The 10,785-nt window shown below is 40.7% G+C and overlaps 1 non-coding gene across 1 annotated transcript; it reads left to right on the plus strand.

The window, feature by feature from the left end:
• Positions 1–747: 747 nt before the first annotated feature.
• On the plus strand, positions 748–854 carry LOC129034314 (U6 spliceosomal RNA). Its single transcript, XR_008501818.1, has one exon. It is a non-coding gene; the product is annotated as a U6 spliceosomal RNA (small nuclear RNA).
• Positions 855–10,785: the final 9,931 nt, after the last annotated feature.

The following is a 10,785-nucleotide window of genomic DNA, read 5'->3' on the forward strand; positions in this document are numbered from 1 at the left end:
ATTAAACCTGTTTCCTTTGTAAATTACCCAGACTCAGGTACTCTTTATAGCAGTGGGAAAATGGACTAATACAGAGTCTATGGCTTAAAAGGCAAGGTGTATTCAACAAGCTTCTCTTGTCAAGTGGAAATGGCATATTTATTCTGCCCCCAGCAGAATTTTGCTTTCCATGAGAAAGTGGCAACTGTACCATAGTTTCAGGAGGGGCTAAAGTTAATAATGGCATAAAAGTACCATCCCAAGAGTGGATATAGATTCTTGAAAAGAAAGTGTTGTTTACAATGTCAAGAATCCCCCATGTGGGACCTATATTAGTCAGGAGATACTAATTGACAATGTCGCTCACAGGGTCTCCCCACCATCTGCTCTAATTCCTACTTCATTCTGAAGAGCTGAGTCTAATTCTTATTCTTGGAGAAACTGCCTTGAGGAAATTTAACCAATTTGTCTGGTTCAGCAAGGCTACCATCAGCTCCATAAGGCATCAGAGATATAGCTATAAGCGTGGGTGTGGGAAAGATGACAAGAAGTATTGACAAATATTGTATGAGAGAGCTGTGGGAGATGGAGCCTTTCTCTACTATTTCCAATAGACTTATTGGTGTGGGTAAGAGAAATGGTGATCAAATCATCATCAGAACCCTCTCAGGAGGATAGAAAACCAACCAGTTTGGAGTTACAACAGAGGATTTTCTTTCACAGGGAAGACTCACAGGGCAATTCTGAAAGGCAAAATATTCATATCTCATGCTCACTTTGGCAGCACATGTACTAAAACTGGAACAATATTGAGAAGATTAACATGGCTCCTGTGCAAGGATGACACAAAAATTCATGAAGCATTCCATATTTTTACTGCAACAGGATCAAATCTGCACGTATCAATATTAATCTTGAATGTAAATGGGCTACATGCCCAAATTAAAAGGCACAGAGTGGCAAGCTGGATAAAGAAGCAAGACCGAATGGTATGCTGTTTTCAAGAAACCATCTCGTGTGCAATGATACCCATAAGCTCACAGTAAAGAGACGGAGAAAAGTCTACCAAGCAATTTGAAAACAAAACACAGCAGGAGTTACTATTCCGATTTCAGGCAAAATAGAATTTAAACCAACAAAGATTAAAAAAAGACAAAGATGGGCATTACTTAATGGTAAAAGGTTCAATTATTTCACTGCAGATTATGCTCTCAAGGTTCATCCATTTTGTGGCATGTGTCAGAATTTTCTTCCTTTTTAAGGCTGAATAATATTTCATTGTATGAATGGACCACATTTTGCATATCCATCTATCCATCCACCCATCCATCCATCCATCCATCTATCCATCCATCCATCCATCCATCAGTGAGCATTGGGCTGCTTCCAAGTTTTAGCTGTGGTGAATAATGTTGATTTGCAGCATTTTAAATAGTAGAAGTTATAGAAGGGATGAGAGAATTTTGATTCACTGGCCCTCTCTTCCATGGACATTCTAGGCTCAGAAAATTGGGTTACTAATAGGCAAAAGCTGAGAAAACACTTTTAAGTGTGTCTTGAGGTGCCTTTTGGCTTCTCACCATTTTACTGAACCTACAATTTAAAATGGCCTCTTCTACCTGCTGATGCTAACAGATGCTCAAAAAGTAGAATAGAGCAAGTTCACCTGTTTTTTCATGGCTGAGATTCAAGCTGTGTATTTTTAAGCACAAGAACAAGCAGATGCACCCTTGCTACAAGATAAACCAGAATTCTTCATGGCCAGGTAGTTTGGACCTCATTTAAAGGTACCTACAGTAAGTCAAATACCAAAAGGACTTTTTCCTAGGAGTTGTACTCTACAAGGTGGTTCTGGAGGACAGGATTATAGGGGGGCTCTGCTGCTTATTTTATACTTTACCTACAGAAACCTGTGCAATTTCAGAAACAGTGGCCTGCCAGGGGTGGGCCTTCTGGGGTCAGTGAACTCTACCAGGGCACTTATATCAGGAATCACTTGGAATTCCTTGGGAAGGACAGTAGGGAGAAAATTTTCAGGGATGCAGACCTGAAGTTACCTGTGCTTCTCCTCTGTGTAGTGAAAACAGTGAAGTGCATAGGAGGATGTCTGTGAGTAGTCCAGCTTAGATAATTTGACTTTGGTGGATTGGAAAGGCAAAACCAGAAATAATTAGTGGTAGTAAGGAAGGAGACCACCCCCATATTGCCCTATGCCCAATGTCTGCCTCAAAGAAAAAGTAGGAGTTAAAGAAAGACAAGAAATAAAATCAGTCAGGTAGCCCTGTGCTGCATTCCAAGCCCAGTAGCTGAAGATCTAACCTAACCGGTTATGTTAATAGATTCCAGACAGCCTGGTGCTGCACTCCAGGCCTGGTAACTGAAGATCAACCCCCTTAGAGTTGTGAGCCCTTAAAAGGGACAGGAATTGTGCACTTGGGGGGCTTGGCTCTTGACACAGGAGTCTTGCTGATGCTCCCGGCTGAATAAACCTCTTCCTTCTTTAACTCGGTGTCTGAGGGTTTTTTTCTGTGGCTCTTCCTGCTACATTTCTTGGTTCCCTGACTGGGAAGCGAGGTGATTGGCGGATGGTCAAGGCAGCTCCTTAGGCAGCTTAAGCCTGCCCTGTGGAACAACCCTGCGGGGGACTCCGACCAGCCTGAGCAATGTGGATCCTGAGAGGACTCCTGGGTAGGCATTTGCCCCGGTGGGATGCCTCGCCACAGCATTGTGTGGTAGGACCCTGTGGAGGATCAACACAGTGGCTGAACACCAGGAAGGGACGGGCATTTGGAGTCCGGTCATCTAAAACTTGGTAAGACTGGTCTTGGGAACTTGCCCAGTCCATTTGAGTGGAAGCATGACCTGATCACCCATGATGTGCCTGTACCAGGACTTTGGTTTTTGTTTTTAACTTGACTTGGATTGCTTGATACTTTGGTTTTGGTTTTGACCTGGCTTGAATTTCTTGATACTCAGATTATGGTTTTGATTCTGGTTTGGTGTAAACTGTAAAAATGTGTGTGTGTGTGGCATTTTTACCTGTTCTTTGTTTTGCGGTGTGCGTGTGGTGTGAGTGTGGTGTTTTGTCTCGAGGAAATATGGGTGAGGCAAAAAGAAAGCCCACCCCACTAGGAACTATGTTGAAAAATTTCAGAAAGGGATTTAAGGGAGACTATGGAGTGACTATGACACCAGGAAAACTTAGAACTTTATGTAAAATAGACTGGCCAGCATTAGAGGTGGGTTGACAGTCAGAAGGAAGCCTGGACAGGTCCCTTGTTTCAAAGATATGGCACAAGGTAACCTGTAAAGCCAGGGCACCCAGACCAGTTTCCGTACATAGATGCTTGGTTACAGATGGTTTTAGATCCCTCCACAGTGGTTGAAAGAACTGCAGCGTAAGTGGCTGAGAGAGGCAGAGAGGAGAGAGAGAGAGACAGAGAGAGAGAGAGAGGCAGAGGGTAGAGAAAGAAAGGCAGAGGGGAGAGAGAGAGAGAGACAGAGGGGAGAGAGAGAGACAGAGAGGAGAGAGAGAGAGGCAGAAAGATGAGAGAGAGAGGCAGAGAGGAGAGAGAGAGGCAGAGAGGAGAGAGAGAGATACAGAGAGAGAGAGAGAGGCAGAGGCTAGAGAGAGGCAGAGTGGAGAGGGAGAGAGAGAGAGAGACAGAAAGGAGAGAGAGGCAGACAGAGGAGAGAGAGGCAGAAAGGAGAGAGAGGCAGACAGAGGAGAGAGAGGCAGAGAGAGAGAGAGAGAGGCAGAGAGAAGAGAAAGAGAGGCAGGGAGTGAGAGAGAGGCAGAGAGGGGCGCAGAGGCAGAGAAGGGCCAAATGAGGCCACTGACAACCTGTAGCCTTCTATCAAAAATCCTTAACTCAGTAATCCATGGATGGCCCAAATACATTCAACCTGTAGTGGCAACTGCTTTGCTAACAGAAGATAGTAGAAAAATAACTTCTAGAGGAAACCTCATTGAGAGCACACCTCACTAGTTCAGTTCAGAACTACCCTAAATCAAAAAAGCAAAAAAGTAGCTTACTAACTCAAAAATCTTAACATATGGGGCTATTCTGTTAGAAAAAAAAGAAAATCCCCTTAACCCACCAGGTTTCCTAACAAGGGATTTAAATCTTAATAACCATAAAAAGGCCCGGCCAGACCTAGAAGGAACTCCCTTCAGGACAGGATGATTGATGTTTCCTCCCACGTAACTGAAGAAAAAAAAAGGCCATCTATACCAATTTTAAGTTAATTTAGACAAAAAAAGTCTTATTAATAGCAAAGGACAATTAAAATCCCAAACTTACAAGGTTTTCAACAAAAGTAAAGTTTGCTAAAAGTTAACAGTGTAACATGTATTATAGTAACTTCTAATCTTGTGGCCTTAAGACAGTCTAGTCCACAGACATAAAAGAAGTTTGCTTTGGAAAAGAATGGTTATCATCTTCAAAAAAAAAAAGAGGGGGAATAAAGGGGGGGGGGCAGAATTTATGTAAAAAGAGTGGTATATGGTAAATTCTTGTCCTGAAATAAATTAACTCGTTGTTTAAAGAAAGAAACGTTTGTAATAAGTCAGAAAGTTGAGACGTGTTGAAGAATTGTCTGTGAAAGTTGTGAAAGAGGAAAATGTTATAAAAAAAGAATTTATGGAAGAAATGTTGTATAATTTAAAATTTACTAGGCCTCCTGAATGTAAAACTATTGAAAGAAAACAACAGTTTATGTGCAAGATGTATAAGGAAAGTAAAATATACCTTTGATAAAAGGATTATAAGGAGGCGTAAGAATGTAAATTTTTACCTACATTAAAAGGTTAAAAATATGTATATTTTGTTTTAAAGGTTTAATCAAGTTTGAAAATATTAATTGGAAAGAAAATTCTGTGTGTAAACATTGGTTAAAGTTAAAGAGGTATCATCCAGTTTTTCTGTAAACTGGACATTAAAATAAAAGCATAACAGGTTTTTCTTAAAGCACCAACCTGCTCTTTAGCAAAAATTATAAAAGGTTAAAAAGCGCCTATAAAATCTTATCTTATGGTCAAACATTAAAAATTGAGTAAATATGTATACAAAGTTTTATTAAAACTGAGTTTAACATTAATAGCACATTAACATAAAGATGAAATTTAGCTTATCTGGTATAAAAATCATACAAGAAGCATTATTAAATATAAAATGGTGTTTGGCTTTCTTTGGTCTAAAAGCTAATAAAGATAGGTGCTAATGGAAATTTCTCAGTAAGATGGCACCAAAGACTATAAATTCCACTGCTGATGTCCCCACATTTAAAACAAAAAATCAATTTCTTAGAAATTATATACTTGGTTTATCTTCCACTTTCCATTCCCTTAAAACTAAAAGTCTTTTAGCACATGTACCACACCTAGAATTTCCAGTAAACCAGCACCAGCCTGAAGATCACCTTCTTATGAAAGGGTAGAAAGAAGAAAAACTGAAGCCAGCCTAGGAAGGACCCTACCTTGTGCTGCTAACCACCGAGACTGCTGTTGGTACAGCAGTCTGTATGAACAGGGATGGACTCATCACATCCGAGTCTGAGAAAAGGGATGGACTCATCACATTCGAGTCTAAGTGCCACCCCCTCCAGAGTCGTGGGCCACAGTCCCAGGGGAAAATCCTACCAAACTAAAGCTAAGAAAAATTTAACTCTTTCATCTATTCTATTACTCTTTCTTCATTCTTCACTCTATTGCTGACCATCTGGTTATTAACACAACCAAGTCAATTTTGCCTCAAACTATTGCATTTAATGCTTGCCTTGTTATACCCTGTGGGGACTTGCCAAGTCAGAGACAGCTTTCTACTTCAGAAAAGTACTTCTGTCCCTCCTGACTCTCCTCAGACTGGGCATTAGTAAACTACGACCATTTAACCTGGGGAGATTTTGATAAAGACCCCAGTGCCAACCAGGAGTCTTGTCCCCCGATGTAGAGCTTTCATGCCATAGTTGGTCCAACATTCTGTGGACCACTAAAGAGCAAGGATGGACTGCCCCAACCTGTTTTTATAATTTCCTAAAACCATACATTCATTTTACTAGAGGATGATAGAATTTAAAGACTTAAAACAAACTTTAGCAATTAAGACAGGATACCAAGATGCAAATGCCTGGTTAAAATGGATCAAATATTCCATCTGCACATTAAACAAAAGCAATTGTTATGCCTGTGCACATGGCAGGCCAGAGGTCCAGATTGTCCCCCTTCCATTAAGGTGGTCTTCCAGTTGGCCAGGCATAGGCTGCATGGTAGCTCTTTTCCAGGATTCTACAGCCTGGAGTAATAAGTCACCCCAAGCTCTCTCTGCTATTTCCCAAAGTCTGGCACCCTGCAGGTCAGCCCCCGAGGGCCATCCAGCCTCCCTCTCCCAACACTAAGTTCACTTCGTGTCTCTCACAACAGGGAGGAAACTTAGCATTTCTTGGAGACCTGAAAGGATGCCATGAGCTTAAAAATTTTCAAGAGCTTATCAGTCAGTCAGCCCTTTTTCATCCCCAAGCAGATGTGTGGTGGTATTTTGGTGGACCTTTACTAGGCACTCTGCCAAATAACTGGAGTGGCGCTTGTACTTTAGTCCAATTGGCTATCCCTTTCACCCTGGCATTTCATCAACCAGAGGGAGGAAAAATAAGACATCATAAAGTGAGAGAAGCCCCTTATGGGTCTTTTGACTCTCACGTCCGTTTAGACGCAATTGGAGTCACACGGGGAATACCGGATCAATTTAAAGCTTGAAATCAAATAGCTACAGGATTTGAGTCAATATTTTGGTAGGTGTCGGTTAATAAAAATGTAAATTGGATAAACTACATCTGTAACAACCAACAGCAAAGAGCTTTTCATGAGTTAAAAGAAAAACTCACGTCGGCTCCAGCCCTGAGGCTACCTGACCTGACAAAACCCTTTACACCCTATGTGTCAGAAAGAAGAAAACTGGCAGTTGGAGTTTTAACCCAGACTGTGGGGCCCTGGCCAAGGCCAGTGGCCTATCTCTCAAAACAACTAGGCATGGTTTCCAAAGGCTGGCCCCCATGTCTAAGGGCCCTGGCAGCAATGGCCCTGTTAGCACAAGAAGCAGATAAGCTAACACTTGGGCAAAACCTAAACATAAAGTCCCCCATGCTGTGGTGACTTTAATAAATACCAAAAGACATCATTAGCTAACAAATGCCAGACTAACTGGATACCAAAGCTTGCTCTGTGAAAATCCCTGCATAACCATTGAAATTTGCAACACCCTAAACCCCACCACCTTCCGCCTGGTATCAGAGAGCCCAGTTGAACATAACTGTGTAGAGGTATTGGACTCATTTTATTCTGGTGGGCCCAACCTCCAAGACCATCCTTAAACATCAGTAGACTAGAAGCTGTACGTGGCTGGGAGTAGCTTCGCCAACCCTTGCAAAATGACTCTGAAGGAGATGACAAGCCCTGCTCCAGTCACCGGGAAGCTGACTGGTCCACGCATGGCCAAAGCATGGGGAAAATCATCACAGGACTCATTTTCTTAAAATTTGGACTCGTACAGTAAGGACTTCAACTGACCTCCCTCAGATTGAGGACTGTTCCCAGTGTACACATCAAGTCACTGAGGTGGGACAAAAAGTTGCTACAGTCCTATTATTTTATGATTATTATAAGTGTACCAGGACTCTAAAAAAATTGTTTGTATAATGCTAGTCTATGCAAGGTATGTTGCCCAACCTGATGTGTGTTATGACCCATCTGAGCCTCCCATGACCACAGTTTTTGAAATAAGATTAAGGACTGAGGACTGGTAGAGGCTCATAAATGATATGAGTAAAGTGTTAGCCAAAACAAAAGAAAAAGGGGTGCCCAAACAAGTCATCTTGTGCCTGTGCTGTCATTAATAGTAATAAGTTAGAAATAGGATGTCCTTCTCTTAATTAGGAAAGAGGCTATATGGCAGAAAATAAGTACATTTGTCATGAATTAAGACTGTGTAGAAATGAATGTGGATGCTGGTCTTGTGTCATTTAGGCTACTTAGATAAAAAAAAAAAAAGGATCCTGTCACCTTCAGAAAGGGAAAAGTGGCCCTTCTTGTACCAGTGGTCAGTGTAACCCCTTAGAACTAGAAATAACCAACCCCCTTGATCCTCGCTGGAAAAGAAGGGAGCATGTAACCCTAGGAATTGATAGGGCTGGACTGGATCCTCGAGTAAATATCGTGGTTTGAGGAGAAGTTTATAAACGCTCTCCTGAGCCAGTATTTCAAACCTTCTATGATAAACTGAATGTGCCAGTACCAGAAATTCTGGGAAAAACAAGAAATTTATTTTTGCAATTAGCTGAGCATGTAGCCCAGTCTCTAAATGTCACTTCAAGTTATGTTTGTGGAGGAACTGTAATGGGAGGTCAATGGCCATGGGAAGTCCAAGAATTAGTGCCTACAGACCCAGTTCCTGATGAATTCCCAGCCCAAAAGAATCACCCTGATCATTTCTGGGTTCTAAAAGTCTCAATTATTGGACACTATTGTATAGCTACAGAAGGAAAAGGATTCACTCATCCTGTAGGACGACTTAGTTGCCTGGGACAAAAACTGTATAATGGTACCACAAAAACAGTTACATGGTGGAGTTCAAGCCACACAGAGAAAAATCCATTCAGTAAATTTCCAAAGTTGCAGACCATTTGGGCCCACCCAGAATCCCACTGGGACTGGATGGCCCCAACTGGGCTATACTGGATATGTGGACATAGAGCCTACGCTAAGCTGCCTGACCAGTAGACAGGTAGTAGTGTTATTGGCACTATTAAACCATCTTTCTTTCTACTGCCCATAAAAACACATGAACTCCTGGGCTTCCCTCTCTATGCTTCCCATGAAAAGCAAAACATAACCATAGGTAATTGAAAAGATGATGAATGGCCTCCTGAAAAAATTATACAATACTATGGGCCTGCCACTTGGGCACAAGATGGCTCATGGGGATACCGGACCCCCATTCACATGCTCAACTGAATCATATGGTGGCAAGCTGTCTTGGAGATCATTGGTAAATCCTTCACTGTTCTGGCCTGGCAAGAAACTCGGAAGAGAAATGCTATCTATCAAAATAGATTAACTCTTGACTACTTGCTAGCAACTGAAGGAGAAATCTGTGGAAAATTTAACCTTACCAATTGCTGCCTGCAGGTAGATGACCAGGGGCAAGTAGTCGAAGATATAAAGACATGACGAAACTGGCACATGTGCCTGTACAAGTGTGACACGGATTTGACCCTGAGGCCATGTTTGAAAATGGTTCCCAGAGCTAGGAGGATTTAAAAGTCTTATAATAGGAATTATAGTAGTAAAAGGAACCTGCTTACTGATCCCTTGTTTACTACCTGTACTCATTCAAATAGTGAAAGGTTTCAACACTACTCTAGTTCACCAGAATGCTTCAGCACAAGTGTACTACATGAATCACTATCGATCTGTCATACAGGAAGATGTAGGTAGTGAGGATACAGGTGAGAACTCCCACTCATAAAATGAGTGAGAGTCTCAAAATGGGGAATAAGGAAGGAGACCACCCCCCCATATTGCCCTATGCTCAATTTCTGCCTCAAAGAAAAAGTAGGAGTTAAAGAAAAGACAAGAAATAAAATCAGTCAGATAGGCCTGCACTGCATTCCAAGCCTGGTAGCTGAAGATCTAACCTAACCGATTATGTTAATAGATTCCAGACAGCCTGGCGCTGCACTCCAGGCCTGGTAACTGAAGATCAAAATGCTTAGAGTTGTGAGCCCTTAAAAGGGACAGGAATTGTGCACTTGGGGAGCTCGGCTCTTGAGACAGGAGTCTTGCTGATGCTCCCGGCTGAATAAACCCTGTCCTTCTTTAACTCAGTGTCTGAGGGGTTTTGTCTGTGGCTCTTCCTGCTCCAGTATATTTAACATATTTATTAGGAACCAAAGCCAAGAATCCTAGTGATGCTAAATGGCCCTAAGTGGTGTTTGGTTTTGCATTGGGACAGGAAATGTTCCTCATGTCTAGCGATTATTCATTTTATTATTTAGATCAGGTTTACATGTTTAATGTTACATCACTTTTTGAGATCATTTTTACTAAATCTAAATATTTTTTGTTGTTTTCTGTAAATATTGCATACAAAATCAATGTCACACTTGGCAAAAATGAACAAATAATTTTGTTATTTAAATAACTTCAAACTGATATTCTATATAGGCATTTTCTTATCATTGTTAAACACTATGCGTTGCTGTTTATTCAGTTTTCTTTCAGTTCTAATAAATGCACATGCTCCTTTTTGTATGCAAGTGACACATTTAGTGTTCTTTTAATCAAGAATGATTAAGTGAAATTGCAGGATTTTCATCTGAACTGTTCAAGTTCTGAATTTGAGCAGATACTTTTTTTCTCATTTTCATTATTTTGATTAAAAAATAAATCTTCATTAAATTAGTCATTTGTAGTATCCTGTATGCTAAACTTAGGTTGGTCAGGTTTAAGTAAAATCTAGTCTCTCTCTTTTTTTTCACTTAAATAAAAATAAACAAGCTACCATTATAAAGAGTCTTTTTATTTTTTCAACTTCTTTGGCTCTTCACGTTTATGTATGCTACTATGACCTAAACGTGAACTCACAATCGTCTGAAAGACTGTAGTGGTTTTCCCAGTATAGGAAATTAAATACATTTTCACCAAAATATATTAATGTAAAAATAACTAAAACTTATTTTCCACAAAGTTGTATCTTGAAATGAAAATGCAAAATATAACTTCTGAATAAAAATTTTCAAAAATTAATTCAA

Source organism: Pongo pygmaeus, chromosome 2, assembly GCF_028885625.2.
Source record: "Pongo pygmaeus isolate AG05252 chromosome 2, NHGRI_mPonPyg2-v2.0_pri, whole genome shotgun sequence".
NCBI lineage: Eukaryota > Metazoa > Chordata > Mammalia > Primates > Hominidae > Pongo > Pongo pygmaeus.